Genomic DNA, 16,658 nt, shown 5'->3' on the forward strand with positions numbered 1-16,658 from the left:
CCACCATATTGATTACTCATTATTTATCATTTAATGTTTCGGATAATCAACTCATTGCTTGAATTACAACAACAATTGTCCCATGCTCTAAGCATGCACACCGTGTTTCCTATGGTCCATGCTTTGTGAAATAGATCAATTGAACACATTTCCAATCATTCTCATTTCACAACTCCAAATCCATTTTCATAAGTGTAAGAATATCAAATTCTCGTTACTTATAGAATATGCTAGATCTTAACACTTTATGCAACGATCCCTTCATAATGTCACTGCACTATTGCCAATGATATTACAAAGTCTTCTATCGGAGATTGTTACAAGACAATTCCTTAGATATGATGTCTCTCACTCAAAGTACATTCCTTTGAACATCCTTTTGCATAAAAGTTTCTAATCTAGACAAATATTTTCAATATTTACTTCCTAATATGAACACGCTTCCATATTTTCCTCATGACAACCCATTCTTAATAGAATCTTTTCTATTTGTAATGATGTCGATATGGTCCATCCAATATGGAAACATTTCCATATTTTTTCAATACTATACTTCCAACTACTCACAAGCGACCAATCGTCGTCGAACTTTGGATTGTCCTTTGATAGTTGTTTAATTATTTTAGTCAAAACCAATTCTAGTCCCTTTTTTTTCCCTCTAAATTCGTTAGACATTTGGAAAATTTTAGAATGGTAAAATACTATAGCATTTGCAATCGATCCTATACCCGAAGCGTATGGGACACGATGCATAATGTCTTACATAAAGATATGATACTTTACCAATCTTTTTCCATAATATTTTATGTGTCATGTTCTCATAATTCGAACTATGAAGAGGGATGCCGTAATCATAATCGTTTTAAGAACACACAATGTATCCTTTGACTGAAAATATTAAAATTTCTTAATCTAAGCTTTAGATTTTGAAACGGAGTATAATATTCTCTCCCTTAATTATAGCAAAACAACTTTTCAACCCATGCAACTTTGCAAATTGAATCTTTGTTTTTCTATAATTAATATTGCTAACTTGCAATACTTTCCATAATAATCATACAATCATAACTTTTATGCTCCCACTATCATGATGATTACTATAAAACATAACACTTATGCTCCCACTAGCTTCGACATGTATTCATAAACATCTTAACTTTCAGAAAGACAATAACTATTGAATTTCTTAAGTCCATGTTTCTAATACTTAGTGCTTTGATAATCTTTTATCAAGGCTTCTTGAACTTATACACATTTGCCTTAGATAGTTCATATGTGTGTCTTAACAATTAAGACTAATTGCCAAACCTCACAATTCAAATTATGGAAAGGGATACCGTAACCATGATCGAATTCGAGAATGCAATTTTACAATCACTATCTTCTTAAAATCTTTCTCAGTGAAAGCATTTCCTCACAATCATTTTCATGAAGGAGGAAATCTTATGACACTTAGATTTAAATGGTGTATTTGTTCCTATCCATGTGAATTTGTTAAAACCAAAGTTTATGACAAATTCAAACTCATATGGACTGACCTTTCTTAATCTTGATTTCTTGCCTTATGGTAGCACAGCTGCCCACCACGTCTTCCAAGTAGTTAAGCAACTCACCCTTTCTTATCAATGTACTTTCATTGATCAAGGTCCTTGATTTTTATGCATTCAAATGAGAATTCATAGAACTCACATGCATAATTAACTCGATTGGATTGGCACAGAATCAAAATAATGTCAACACGATAGGTTGTAAACCTCAACTCGTGCGCTAGTGATGATCGATAAGGTTTATTTGATTTGTTCTTGAAACTTTTTCAAAACATTAAAACTCCCACTGACCTCTTGACATATATGATTCTCTTTGTCAAGAAACATTTCTTGACAATCAAATATTCAAGAGTCAGTGCAGTTATTATCAAGACAAGAACACTTCACAAGTTGGTCCTAGTTGGTCTTTGTCTTATCCAAGACATCACAACTTACCAATCTCAAATGTACAAGAATAAGAAAACTTTTCCAAGTTCCATATTTGATGAGTGTTATAAACCTACTTAAAACTTTTCACTCAATGTCACAATCTTGACTTTAAGACTTGATATTGGAACGAAGTGTGATTGACTTCTTGATTTAACCATTTCTACAATACTTGATTCCTCTTCTTAGACATGCAATTGCACTAAGACTCACTTAGAGGATCTATTGATACATGGTTCTTAATCTTTAAGACTTATCATAAAACACAATAAAAGGTACTCTCCCTTCTTCCTAGAAAAGAGAAACTTTTATCTTTCTGCCTACTCGATTCTTCTTTATTCGTTCTACTATTCATTGAAACTCTTTCAATCAATCTCAGAATTACACTTAATCTTATAAGTATAATCACATTTACTAAACTTTAGTAAATCATGACGAATATCTTTGTCACTCTTGTGGTGGACTTGATCAACGCACAACCTAGTGTACTTGATCTCCTAGTCCTTCAACTGACACTTTGCCAAAGAATTAGTCTAAGTTTCCCAAATGTGAAAGTTTTCCATTCATCATACAATACACATTGCATGATTCCAAGTTTCTGTCCAATTGAAACTTGGGCGATGAGAAAGTCTCCCTATTTGGTACACTTTTGACATTTCCATAATTAAGAATCAAATCCATTTTGCTAATAATAGAAGTACATGAACATCAGTTTTTCATATATTTCATTGTAAGGATAAATAAATAAGACAAAATCAAAATTTATTTTATTGCGGAAAAAACTTGTCCTTACAATGCAATTCAACTGAAAAACTATGTTAACAATCTATTCTAACTCCAAGTTGTAGCTCAAGAATCCATTCTTCAAGTAATGCGATCGAAATCCATTTCTTCATGATCAGATTCAGCTCACTTCTTTTCTCAAGCTTCCTCTCTTTTCTTCGATCCTACAAAACATCAAAATGTAATATTATCACATCATGTATTAAGAATCTAGAATAGGAACTTAAAAGAGTTAGTTAATGGATTTTACCTGAAGCAGAGCCATACGTCTTGACTCTCCCATCTCTTAGATCTCTCAGGTAATTAGGGCAGCTTCGTCTCCAATGCCCCTTCTCTTGGCAATAAAAGCAAATAGACTCCTTTGGCACAACACATCGGACAATCACAGACTTAGTTCTTTCTGGACTTCCAATGTTGCCAGTGTCCATTGAAGTTTGGGAGTTTGATTCACTAGACAAATTTGCTTGACCAGCACGCTAAATCATTGCTGATTCAGCAGCTATAAGCAAATAGGTGAGATCAATTAGGGTCACATCGTGGTCCATCATATAGTACTCTCTAACGAACTCACTATATGATTCAGGAAGTGACTGAAGAACCCAGTCAACAGCCAACTCACTTGAAATCTCGACACCCAACATGTTTAACCTATCAATGTATGACTTCATCTCTAAGACGTGCGCACACACAGGTTTCCCATCTTCGTGTTTACTTGCCAAAAGGGCTTGAGTGAGCTTGAACTTTTCAAGCCTTTGAACTTGTGGGTCAGGGAGAATAATTGGAGGAGGTGGAGGAAGTGAAGCATGACTCTCATTTCCTTGATCGTATCTCGAAACGTCATCTTCATTTGGAAAGCTTGTTCCAAAGGATTTGGGAAGACCATTGTAAGATTCAGACATCTACAAAACGGGAGAAAATTCAAGTTAAGTTGATTAGAATTCTTGATGCAACACCCAAATGAAACATCAAGCTAGGATCCAACACAATACTCTACAACCTAGAAGAGGGATGCCGTAATCTAGTTGCAGAATATTTGAAGGTAGGTAAATGACGATTTACCAATTTCCACCATGAAAAACGAAAAAGAAGTTCAAGTTTTAAATGAATTGAAACTCCTAGATCTTTTGAGACTCATTGAACTCTTCAATGGCATGTTTAATCTCGATTATGCCCTACTATTTGTGACTGGGATGCCGAGGATCACAAACAAGGTGTAAATAACCATACGAATCACGTGGTGCACCCAATGCTAGTATCACCTAATCAATGTGCCGGTCAGCCACACACGCTCCATTGATCTATGATAAGCATCGAGCCACCCTTTACCACCAATGTCATCCCCAAATTAGTGTGCCGGTTAACCACACACGCTCCACTAACGTTTGACAAGGGTACGAAGTGTAATTCCATGGGTTAGCATACAATTTCACATTTTGCCTAAAGTAACTATGATTTGGGAATTTGAAAAAGCATTTAGTTACTCTGTACTTCATTATACTTATAATGGAAGGTTTGTGTCCTATCCTACCCGTTCGGCTAACGACCCTCCACTAGTCAAGAGTGCGGTGGGTAAGAGTGGATACCCATTCAATCGCCATTTTATAGGCAATTTCCTTAAACACCCCTTATAGAATAGTTTCGTGAATGAGGCCTACTAACGGTAAGACTGACTTTTTAGTTATACATATATAATATTAAACTTTTAATGTTATATATAGTATAAGGGTGTATTTTACACTTTTAAAATACTAGGTGGTTTAAATTATACTTTTAACTAACCAAAATCATTATGGATTTATTAAATCTCTTTTAATTATACACTTAATTAATTTAATAAAACCATAAGGGTTTAATTTGAACTTTTCAAAATCAGGGTTTTGGAATTTAGACTTTCAAAATTAACTTTTAATCAACAATTTAAATTCCAAAACTTGAGGGCAAGTTTTGAAACTCTTCAAAACAATTAGGTTTTAATCTCACTTAAAATTTTCGAATTTAAGACATTTAAATTAAAATTTTAAATATTAAAACTCTTGATTTAATAATTACCATAAATTAAACAATTAATTTAAATTATTAAATCACAAGGGATTATCTAGATCATGAGGATAATTACCAATTATACATCTAAGATATCCTAATCCCTTGAATCCCTCTCTAAATCTCGAAAATAAGGGATGGGATAATTCAAGATCTTTAATTACCATATTTAACAATTAGGATCTAACCTTGGGGAAGGAGGTAATTTCGAAATCCAAGGGTTGGATAACCCTAGATTTCAAAATCTTGGAGGCTAAGGAAAGGATTTGGGAAACCCTAGCAAAAATAGCCATCTAGGGTTTTGCAACCCGGATTGCGAAAATTACCTAGCCTTTAGGGTTTATTAGCCATAAACCCTAATTTGTCAAGTTCACAAATTTGAATAAAAGCTAATTGAAAACAAAAACCAATGGCTCTGATACCACTGTTGGGTCTTATACAAACAATCCTATGTGTGCATGCAACCCTAGTATTGGATCTATGTTTTCACTATTAGTTATACAACTTTATGAACACAAAAAGAAACCTGGCATGCTACTATAATTTTCGAAATTCATATATAAAGCTAGAATACATACCTTTTGTTGTTATATAGCAATAACAACTAGTTCCTTGAATTTCCTTAGCTCTTGAAAGCAAGTACCACAAGTGTAGTACCTCTAATGGAGTCACAAACACCATATGCAACTTGGATGAAGAGGAGAAGAAAAAGAGGCACCAAAAACGGCTGGAAACCCTAATGGAAGTGTTGTTCTTGTTTTTGGGGCTTAAGGGTCCCTTTTATACATGTAGGCTATTAGGGTTTACAACTAGGAAACCCTAATCTGACTGCTTAGGCCCTAAGCAGCCCATGGACTCCTTAAACATATCCCTTGGACGATTTCTAATGGGCTTCCCATAGAATTCGTTCAACCTATATATTATTAGGTGATCCATAGCCCAATTATAATTATCTTATAATTACAACTTCAGTCCCCTAAGTTTAATTAATCTCTTTTAACCACAAAATTAATTCTTAATTAATTCTTGACCAATATTAATTAAACAATATGATTTCTCCTTTAATATATTATTCTCATAATATATTAATAAATCATATTTAAACCTTTCTCTCCTTAAATCATCCTACATATTGCTATGGTGAAGGCAACCCAAAAGGACCATGCTCATAATCGGGTCAAGTACATACCAAAACAGTTATGGACTTAGACACTAATCCAACAAAACACCCTCCATTGCCTCTTATCATCCCCAAACCCTAGTTTAGCAAAGAGTGTGATCCTTGAGCTTAAAAGTGTTTTGGTGGCCAGGTTTGCAAGAAGGAGAAGGTTCTGGTCAAGTCTTGAATATGGGTGAGCTTATAGATCCTGCATCTACTTAATCTTGGGGAGCTCTTAGAAGTTAAAATTGCAGACCTTGCTTATTCCTTTTGGTAGAATGAGTTAGGGCTAGTTATGAGCTCATTTTTTGGTCCATGCATCCTCTTTTGTGAGTTTGAGCAACTCCAGGGATTAAGGATGTTAGATCTAGGTCCCTTTGTCTGGTTAAAAGCATAAAAATACTAACTTGATAGTTGTTATGGCTCCATGTATGCGTTTAATGTCTTAAAGAGAGTCTTAATGGATAAAATGAAGTGTTGGGTTCCCACATGGCATGCAAAGGCATAAAGTTGCCAACTTTATGCCCAAGGACCTCTAATATGACCCAGATTTGGATTTGGGTGTAATGACTACATGAATTAAGTACTTAATGGTTTGTGCAAAACCAAATTGTACGTCGGGCGTACTGATTTGTATGCTCCACGTATAGCCAAAGGGTCCAGTATGCTAAGCACACTGATAAGGTACGTTGGGCGTACACTCCCCAATGGAGTTTGGGCTTTTGAGCTATTTGGGCCTTATTCAGCCTTGGGCTTAGACCCATTAAGAGTTATTGGGCCTTTGTACTTGTTTTGGACCATAGGCGGCATGTTTAGGCCTATTGGTCCTTATGGCCTATTATTGTTTTGGACCTTGAATGTTAGGCCCATTTAGGAAGAAAGGCTTTTAGGCCATATTGGAGGAATTTGGACTTAAGATTTTGGACCCTTGGCTGGGTTGTTTCATAATCCTAATTAGAGTAATTTGTAGATTTGTATAGTGTGAGATTTTGGATTGCAGCTGAGCAGCTATTGTTTTCAGCAGACCGAGGTGAGTCTCTTCTCAGTATTACGAGTCGAAGGCACCAAGGCCGGCCCATTATCTATTTATGCAAAATGTTAGTTTTTTTACGTTAAATGTTGTGGTTGGGTTGAAAAACACCCTAGGGCGGGGGACCAATATGATATGTTGGGTTGAAATATACCCAAGGCTGGGGCCTATTGTGATATGTTGGGTTGAAATATACCCTAGCGAGAGGCCCTAGGGCGGGGGCCCATATTTGTGTTGGGATGGAAATGAACTCCAGGGTTGGGCCCATTTATATGATTGGTATGTGTTACTTTCGACTAAGGGGAAGGGCCCGTCTTCATGGCGCAACATTCACTCTCCAACATTTTCTGCATTTATTGTTATGGATAATTTGATCTTTTGTCATGACTTGATGTAATGGATTTCTTTAAACGATTTATGAATGAAATTCCTATTTTAAAAATGAAAATTTTTAATCTGGTTTTCGGGTTGTTACAATATAACTCTAAGCGGTTATGTGACCTTTATCCCACTAGTGCATACAAGAGATGTGCGAGTGTGCTTCAAAAAAAATTGCATAGATTTGAGGTTTGTAAGGTGTCTTTGATGTTTTTATAATTCTAGTTTAAAAAACATATTATATCATGGTAATTGCATGCATCCAACAAACCATGGTATACTTTAAAAATCTTATTTTATGAAAAAAAAATCACATTTTAACAATGTTCTTTTATAAAATCCGGTTATATAAAATTGATGCGATCAAATTTAATAGCTAGTAAGAAGTCGATGTTTGAGCATTTTAAAAAATTTGTAAACCTTTTAATAAAACTTCCATTTACAAAATAAGATTTGGAGTTTGATAAGTTTGCAAATCTCTATTTTAAACTTATACATTTTTAATCCCAAATTTTTACCATTTACTAGTTTTATCGATAAAGTTTGTTTTATTTTTAAAACTTTTTTTACTGTCCTATGTTAAGACATAAATTTCAATAAAACCAAACTTATTTGTAATGTTTATTTATGTTCAAATATTATTTTGCATTTAAAAAACTAATTTATCAACCATAACATAATAATAACATAAAAATAAAACAATACAAGTATGCATAACAGTTATAACATATGTGCATAAACCAAGCCATAAAGTAGTAATATTTTTGTGAGCCATCAAAAAAAATATTAAGTCAATTCCTAAAGGGACGTAAGGGACATTCATCTTGTGTAATCTTCATGTGCTCCTATTTGCTTCAACACTTTGTAGCAAGTTTATAAAGTAATTTCATAAAGGGATAATGACTTGAAAGGGTATCGAACTTTCAACTTTTGTCACATTTAGTCACTAAACTTTTTTTCGTTATCTATTTTCCATTGAACTATTGAAAATGTTCACATTTTACCCTTATGACCGACTGTTACCGGTCATAAGGGTAAAATGTGAACAGTTTCAATAGTTTAGTGGCAAATAGATAGCGAAAAAAAGTTTAGTGACTAAATGTGAACAAAATCGAAAGTTCGTTTCCCTCTAAAAAGTTCAATGACTAAATGTGAACAAACTTCCTATTGTATTATGTTTTAGCAAAATTATTTATTTTTGTTTAATTGTAGCAACATTTGTTGATGAAAAAATCTATGAGATAAAAAAACAAATTGCAACATCCGGATTTCCAGGTATCATAATTTAAGTATTTTTCTTTTGAGTTAAGAAGAGAGACTCGACGAGTTGACGCCTCAACTCGTCGAGTAAGGTCGCAACTGATGACTCGGATTAATGAATGGACTCGACAAGTCAGTGAGGCGACTCGACGAGTCTGCGTTGTTGGCAGAAACCCTAAATCTTTGGGCCCGAGCCATATTTAAAGGCACTTATGGCCTTTAATTGCGACTACCTTTCCCATAAGTGAGAACCCTAGCGAGCTTGAGTGTGTAGAGTGAGAGGAAGAGCTATCTTGAGCTTTTTGGTGTGATAGATCTGGACCTTTATAGGTTCAGAGAGCCGAGAATTTGAAGCTTTAGTAGAGTAAACCTTGGGGTTCGAAGTTAGGAAGCATTTATGGGATTTTTATGGTATATATAGTTACTTTCATCTTACACATAGATATGAAGTATTTTATATAAATTACGTGCTATGTGTGCATATTATTTGAATACTTGTTGTTTATGTTGGATGAACGATTTTATACACATTTTAAAAGATTTAAACGGTCAATTTATTTTATATCTACAAATATGTTGCGGATGAAACATGGGTAGATGAAATAGTTGGTGTGTGATGAAATAAAATGATGAGAGATATGTGATGATAGAAAGGTGATGATAATTAGGTATATAGATGATGATGAATATGTGATGTAGGATGAAAGGAGATACCATAACCTTAACCAGCAATGTGACGATGTAGTCATCTACCAGAGTATAGATGGCGACCATGGACTATTCTAGACAACCCAGTGGAAACACCAGCAGGCCCATAACCTGTAGGTGATGAATTACGAGTTCAGGCGATGTTGTAACTACGTATTCATGCGATGATACTCTAACCCCTTACTATGAATTACGAGTTCAGACGATGTTGTAACTACATATTCATGGGATGTCACAAATTTCGCATGTCAAACCAATGGTCATAATTCACATCAGTGAGAATGGTTCATTTTTTTGTAAAACCAAAATCAGAATGGAAATTTTGATTTTTTATTTTGGAAAATGTCAAACCATTGGTTTTGTATTTCGGTTTTGGTTTTTTGTTTTTTTTTTAAAATATATTTTGAGGGTTTTTATTTATTTTTTATTTATTTTTTATTTCATAGATTTCTTCATCAACAAATGTTGTTACAATTTAACAAAAATAAATAAATTGCTAAAACATAATACAAGAAGAAGTTTGTTCACATTTAGTCACTGAACTTTTTAGAGGGAAACGAACTTTCGATTTTGTTCATATTTAGTCACTAAACTTTTTTTCGTTATCTATTTGCCATTGAACTATTGAAACTGTTCACATTTTACCCTTGTGACCGGCAACAGCCGGTCATAAGGGTAATGTGAACAGTTTTAATAGTTCAATGGCAAATGGATAACAAAAAAAAGTTTAGTGACAAAATGTGACAAAAGTCGAAAGTTCGTTACCCATTCAAGTCATTATCCCTTTCATAAAGTTTGACAAACTTTAATAAAATCAAGTTTATAAACTTTTAAACTTCAAAATGGCCACCATCTTTATTTTTGTTACATTTTTAATAAAAATAAATTATTTCTAAAAACTAATCTATTACTTACAGAAATTAACAAATGAAAACTATCTATTTAACTATTACATACCATGTGATTAAATAAATAATTACAACCATTTTAAATAAATCAACACATTCAACAACACAAAAGGTTCATGGCTAGTTTATGCACATCATATACATTTATATACACAAAATTATATAAAACAACTCTTTATTTTTCTAAGACAACTTTTATGACTAAAAATATGCATATAAACTTTTAGTCAAAAAATAACAATTATAAACGTTTTAAAGTTGTCATAGAAAATACGTATGGATTTTTCTTGCAAAGAAAAAAACATCCACGTTTTCCAAAAACAAAAGATTACATCAACTTAACAAAAAATCTAACTAAACTTGAGTAAATGGCTTTTATACCAATTGTTGAGTTTTTATTAAAAAATTGTTTCAAAAACATGAACATGCAATGGAAGACTTAAGATTTGAATAAAATAAAACTAGTTTTATCCCCATAAATGATCATCTTGCAAGAGTTAGAAAGATTAAAACAACCATAGAATAGAAAGAATGACAACCTTTGAAGACTTTGATCCTCATGGGAGGTTGGAAGCTGATGAAGTGTGGCATTAAGCTTTAAATTAAGCTCTATAGAAGTATCCACCAAAGCAAGAGTAAAACTATCAAGATATGCTAGTATACACTTGTAATTTGTTGTTCATAAGCCTTTGAAGTATATTAAATATATGTTCAAAACTGAAGCAACAAAGGGAATTTATCTAACATTAAAATGCAAGATTGGAGGAGAAGATAGGAGCTTTAACTTGAAAATGCGGCAACCACAAAGAAAACAAGATTCTCTAGGTTTTGTGCTCCAAAAAGCACCAAATATGAATTTTAGTAGTGGTAACAAAGCTCTCTCATCCCTCTCATTTATGCCTTAACTCATAAAGATAAAAGGTGAGAGAATACATAAAGTAAAAGCATGGGCTTCTCTTACATCGATGATGAAAATTAAAGTAAGAGACTATATTTTACAAGTATGGGATATTAATTAAACAATTTAAAAGCTATCCTAACACTATCATGGTTAAAGATATATATATATATATATATATATATATATATATATATATATATATATATATATATATATAATCTAACTAGTTTATTAAGATATAAATATAACTTATAAATAATCATACTTTATAATATATTTCATAAGTTGTTATTTCTCCAATAAATATTATTTCGTAAATAATATATTTCCAAGTAGTAAAATATTATTTCCATGAAATAATAATTTTCCAATTAAATACAAATGTTAATATATTTATTAATAATCAAATTATACAAATAAATAATCAATTCACGGGAACTTGCTATAAGTCGTGACCCTATAGGATCATATATTATTAGCAATATCATTCTATAATGACTCTTGGGCATACAAGATCTTTCAGTATCCACGTCGTGGCCACCCATATGCTACGTCGTGGGCGCTCCAATACAAAACAGTCGGCAATCTATCAATTTCCATGGCGTGGCCACCATTGGTCACATCGTGGAAACGTCCAAACGAAGTGGTAGCAAAAGCACCAGTCGCCACATCGTAGCAACTGATCACCACGTCGTGGGCTCTAGGCACCAATAGCTTCATGGATTAAGCTGTTATACTTAATCCCAGCAGCTCTATAGCTCTGATCTGGTTCCCCTCAAGGTCCTGATGGGTAAAGTTTCTAACTTTATCCAGTAATATATCATATTAAGACAAGATCTCAAATTCTAAGTATTTAATGACAACACCTAGGCATGGACTCACTCAATAAGCCATGGAAACTAACTTTCCAACCAACCCCAAGGTCCAGAAGCTAACAAATGCACTCAAGGGTTCTGGAGTTCAATCAAACTCCAACAATAAGAGATTTGGGACCAAAAGCTCATATAATGACCTAGAACTAGATCTAGATAAATAATGAGCAAGGTAGAGACTTTATACCTCGAATAAGTCAAAAATGAGATGAAGATGATGGATCTAAGTTGAAAACACACTCTTAAGAAACACAAACAACTCTTTATTCCTTCAACATTTACAAGGATGGTGTTCAAGTACTTAAAACACAAATGGAGGTTAGGGTTTTGATGGGATTTGATCTTAGAGAGTGAAGGCTACTAAATAAGGCAACCCTAAGAGTTAATGCCCTTAAATATGACACCAATCCCGAAATTAGGGTTTTAGGCCCAAAATGGCTTCCATACCATGGTAAACATAAAGTCATGTCGTGGCCAATCATGGATGCGTGTTTTTCATCAATCGAGTGCCACATTGTGGCACTTCCAATGTCATGCTATGTCCAGGCCAAAAAAACAAAATAAATAGTGAAGCTCTTGTAAGGCCAAGTTCTACAAGCTACAACAAATAGGTAATCATCTAACTCGTTTTATGTTTCAAATATCAATGTTGTATGCTAGTTAGGCTTCATGATTTGGAAAATGAAAATTTCATGTATAATTAGAGAAAACTTAGATCCAAAGCATTAGGGTTGTATGTACACCTTAGGGATGTTATAGTGCTCAAAACCCATCAGAAAGACGGTTCACACAGGATGTGAACTGACTATTGGGATTTGAATAAGTTAATGGTGAAGAACCGTTACCCACATCCGAGGATTAACAACTTGTTTAATCAGCTTCAGGGTTTCTCTTAGTATTCTAAGATCAATTTACGATCATGGTACCATCAGATAAGGGTCATAGATGAGGATGTGCAGAAAACAACCTTCAGGACTCGTTATGGTCATTACGAGTTCATGGTGATGCCATTTGGGCTCACAAATGCACGATCAATGTTCCTAGACCTCATGAACCGGGTCTGCAGGCCGATATTGGATCAGACTGTGATTATATTCATTGATGATATCCTGGTCTACTCCAAGACCGAGGAGTAGCATGAGCAACATTTGTGAGAGGTGTTGGAGACCCTAAGGAGGCTGAGGCTTTATGCCAAATTCACCAAATGCGAGTTTTAGTTGTGCGAGGTGCAGTTTCTAAGGAACATCAGCAACTAGAAGGGAATCGTGGTTGACCCGGCCAAGATCAGGGATGTGATGTGTTGGGGGGTTCCTAGGACTGCATCTAAGATTCGGAGTTTCTTAGGTCTTGCAGGGTATTATCGAAGAGTTGTCTACGATTTCTCAAAGATTGTTGTGCTTTTGACCCGTTTGACAAAGAAGAATGTGACCTTTTGATGGGGACCTGATTAGTAGTTGGCTTTAAGACTCTGAGGCGGAGATTGTGTGAGGAACCGGTTATCGTGCTCCCTGATGGTATTGATGATTTTGTGGTTTACTACAACACCTCTATTTCGGGTTTGGGACATGTTCTTATGAAGAGGGGTCGCATGATTGCTTACGCTTCGAGTCAGTTGAAGCCTCATGAGGCGAACTACCCCACACATGATATGGAATTTGAGGGTCGTGGTTTTTCCCTTGAGATTTGGGGGCACTATCTGTGTGGGGTCTAGTGTTCTATATACACCGACCACAAGAGTTTGAGGTATTTGATGGACCAACCAAATCTAAATATGTGGCAATGGAGATGGTTGGATGTGGTAAAGGATTACAATTACGAGATCACGTACCATCCTGGGAAGGTAAAGGTGGTGGTTGAAGCTTTGAGCTGTAAGGCGATGATTTATTCTATCATATATGTTTGATTGAGGATGGTTGTCACCTCGCCTTTGTGGGATTTGATCAAGGAAGCTCAAGTTGAGGGTTTGAAAAAGGAGAATTGGAATGCTGAGCAGATCAGGGGACAAATTACCTTGTTTGTCAGGGACATCCAAGGATTGTTAACTCAGTGTGGTAGAGTTTGGGTCCCGGCATCAGGTGGGATAAGGCAGACGATTCTAGAGGTTCATAAGCCAAATTTTTCTATCCATCCAGGGGCCACAAAGATGTACACGGATTTGGGGTTGAGTTATTGGTGGCCTGTATAAAGAGGAAGATAGCTTGGTTTATTGAGTGATTCTTGACTTCCAAGAAAGTCAAGGCCGAGCATCTAAGATCCCATGACAAGATGCAGCCCTTACCCATTCGTATGTGGAAGTGGAAGGAGATCACCATGGATTTTAACACAAAATTGCCAAGGACGGCACGTGGTGTTGATTCTATATGGGTCGTTATGGACATATTAACCAAGAGTGTGCATTTCATACCGATTGCTGAGAGCATATCCACAGATAAGTTAGCTAATGATATTTATGTTTGGGAGGTGGTAGTTCAGCACGGGGTGCTAGTTTTTGGTGGTCTCAGACCGGGATGTTCTTTTCACCTCCAGGTTTTAGAGGAAGTTCCATGAGGATTTGGTTAGTCAGTTGCATTTTAGTACAAAATACCATCCTCAGACTGATGGCCAGAGCAAGCCAACGATTTAGACGCTCGAGGATATGCTCCGGGATTGTGTGTTGGATTTTGGAGGAAATTAGGACACTTACCTTCCACTGGAAAAGTTATGTTATAACAATAGTTATCATGCTAGTATTAACCGACCACCATTTGAGATGTTGTATTGAAGAAGGTGCAGGACCCAGGTTTGCTGGGGGAGGTTGGGCACCGAGTCATGGCGAGTACAGAAGTTGTAATCAAGACTACAAAGTTGACTCAACAGGTACACGACAGATTACAAGTCGCGCAAATCTGGCAGAAGAGTAATGACAATCGATGGCGTCCAGACTTTGAGTTTCAGGTAGGAGACTTGGTGCTCCTGAAGGTGTCACCTTTGAAAGGTGTTATCTACTTTCAGAAGTGGCGCAAGCTGGACCCTACATTTATCGGACCTTTCAGGATTTCAGCCTAAGTAGGCAAGGTAGCATACCGACTGGATTTTCCTTATGAGCTCATTTAGATTCAAAACACCTTCCATGTGTTGCAGCTTTGGAAGTGTGAAGCCGATGAGTCCACAATTTTTCCTCTTAATGATATTCAGGTCGATGATCGCTTGAATTATGTGGAGAGGCTGGTGTAGATATTAGACCCAAAGATCAAGGTTTTGCATAACAAGGAAGTGTCATTGGTCAAGGTCAAGTGGAAAAATCAGAAGGGTTCTGAATAGACCTAAGAACCTGAGGCGGAGATGCGAGAGCACTACCCTGATTTGTTCGTGATTGCAAACTTAGAGGGAATAGTCTAGTTCAAGTGGGGGAGAGTTGTAACATCTATTTTTTCAAGTTTGCTATTGGCCCTTAAGTTTTGATTTGTTGCAAGAAGGGTCCCCAATGTCAAAACCATTACTTTTTGGTGTTTCTCGAGTACGCAGGGCGTACAACTTAGTACGCTGAACGTACTATGTCTTGTGCCAGTATGTTGTACATACCCTGGCACGTCGTGTGTATGTCGTTCAGACAAAAACCCTAATAATTAGGGTTTGTGCACTATTTAAACACCATTATAGCCCAAAGACCTTTCCCTTTATCAGCCTCCATCCCAAGATCAACCCTCTTTGCAAACCCTAGTTTATTTTTAGCATTTTGAGATTTTTGGAGTGATTGTGTGCTTCCTTGGTTGTGAAGAAGGACCTTCAAGGAGTAAGCTTTACTCTCAAGACTATGGATCCAACATCTCCTCTTATTTGTGCGCCATTTTGAGGTATAAAGCTCCAAACTTCGCTTATGTTTCTTTAGATCTAAGTTAAGCCTTGATTTTCTTCCTTTTTGTCCCAAATCCTAGGGCTTAGTGAGGATGAGGTACTCCTACACGTTCAAGGTATCCTTTCAGACATTCTAAGGTATTTCAATTCATAAAGATGCAACCTTGGACCTTAATTTATCCCCATCCAAGAGTTAGGGTGTAGAAAAGGGTTAAGTAAGCTAGTTTTTAGTGTAGGGCTTCTTATAGCCATGCAAAGGCATCAAGTTTGCAACTTTATGGACTTAGGGGTCTGATATTGCCATATTTATACATATTTTATGCAATATTTGAATACATTTGGATTAATATTTTGGTTATTTGCATAGGTAAATGGTACTTATAAGATTAAATTATGTTGTGCAGCCAGAAGAAGTATTCTTGAGGAATAAGGACTAAAAGCGACAAGGATTGGAACTTTGGAGGTTAGAGGCTTAAAAGATAAAGACTCCAGTTAAAAAAACGTTCTCACGACATGAGGTGTGAAGGCTCGCAATATGAGCATGGTGATTCAAGAAGATAAACATTTGGAATCAAGAATCCGTGTTGGATACGAATTACTATCAAGCACACGATGTGAGATACCTTGCTCACGACGTGAGGAGAGTCAATTAGGAAAAATATATATCCTTGTTCCTCACGATTTTGAGAGGTTGGCTGGAGAGAATTAAGAGTATGAAAGTCGTTTTTTCAGAGGAATAGAATCCAGAAACTTGATAATAACACTAAGGAAGAAGAAGAAGAAGATCACATTTAGCTTTAATTTGGTACATT

Source organism: Lactuca saligna, chromosome 3 (assembly GCF_052625555.1).
Source record: "Lactuca saligna cultivar CGN05327 chromosome 3, ASM5262555v1, whole genome shotgun sequence".
In the NCBI taxonomy this organism is placed as follows: domain Eukaryota; kingdom Viridiplantae; phylum Streptophyta; class Magnoliopsida; order Asterales; family Asteraceae; genus Lactuca; species Lactuca saligna.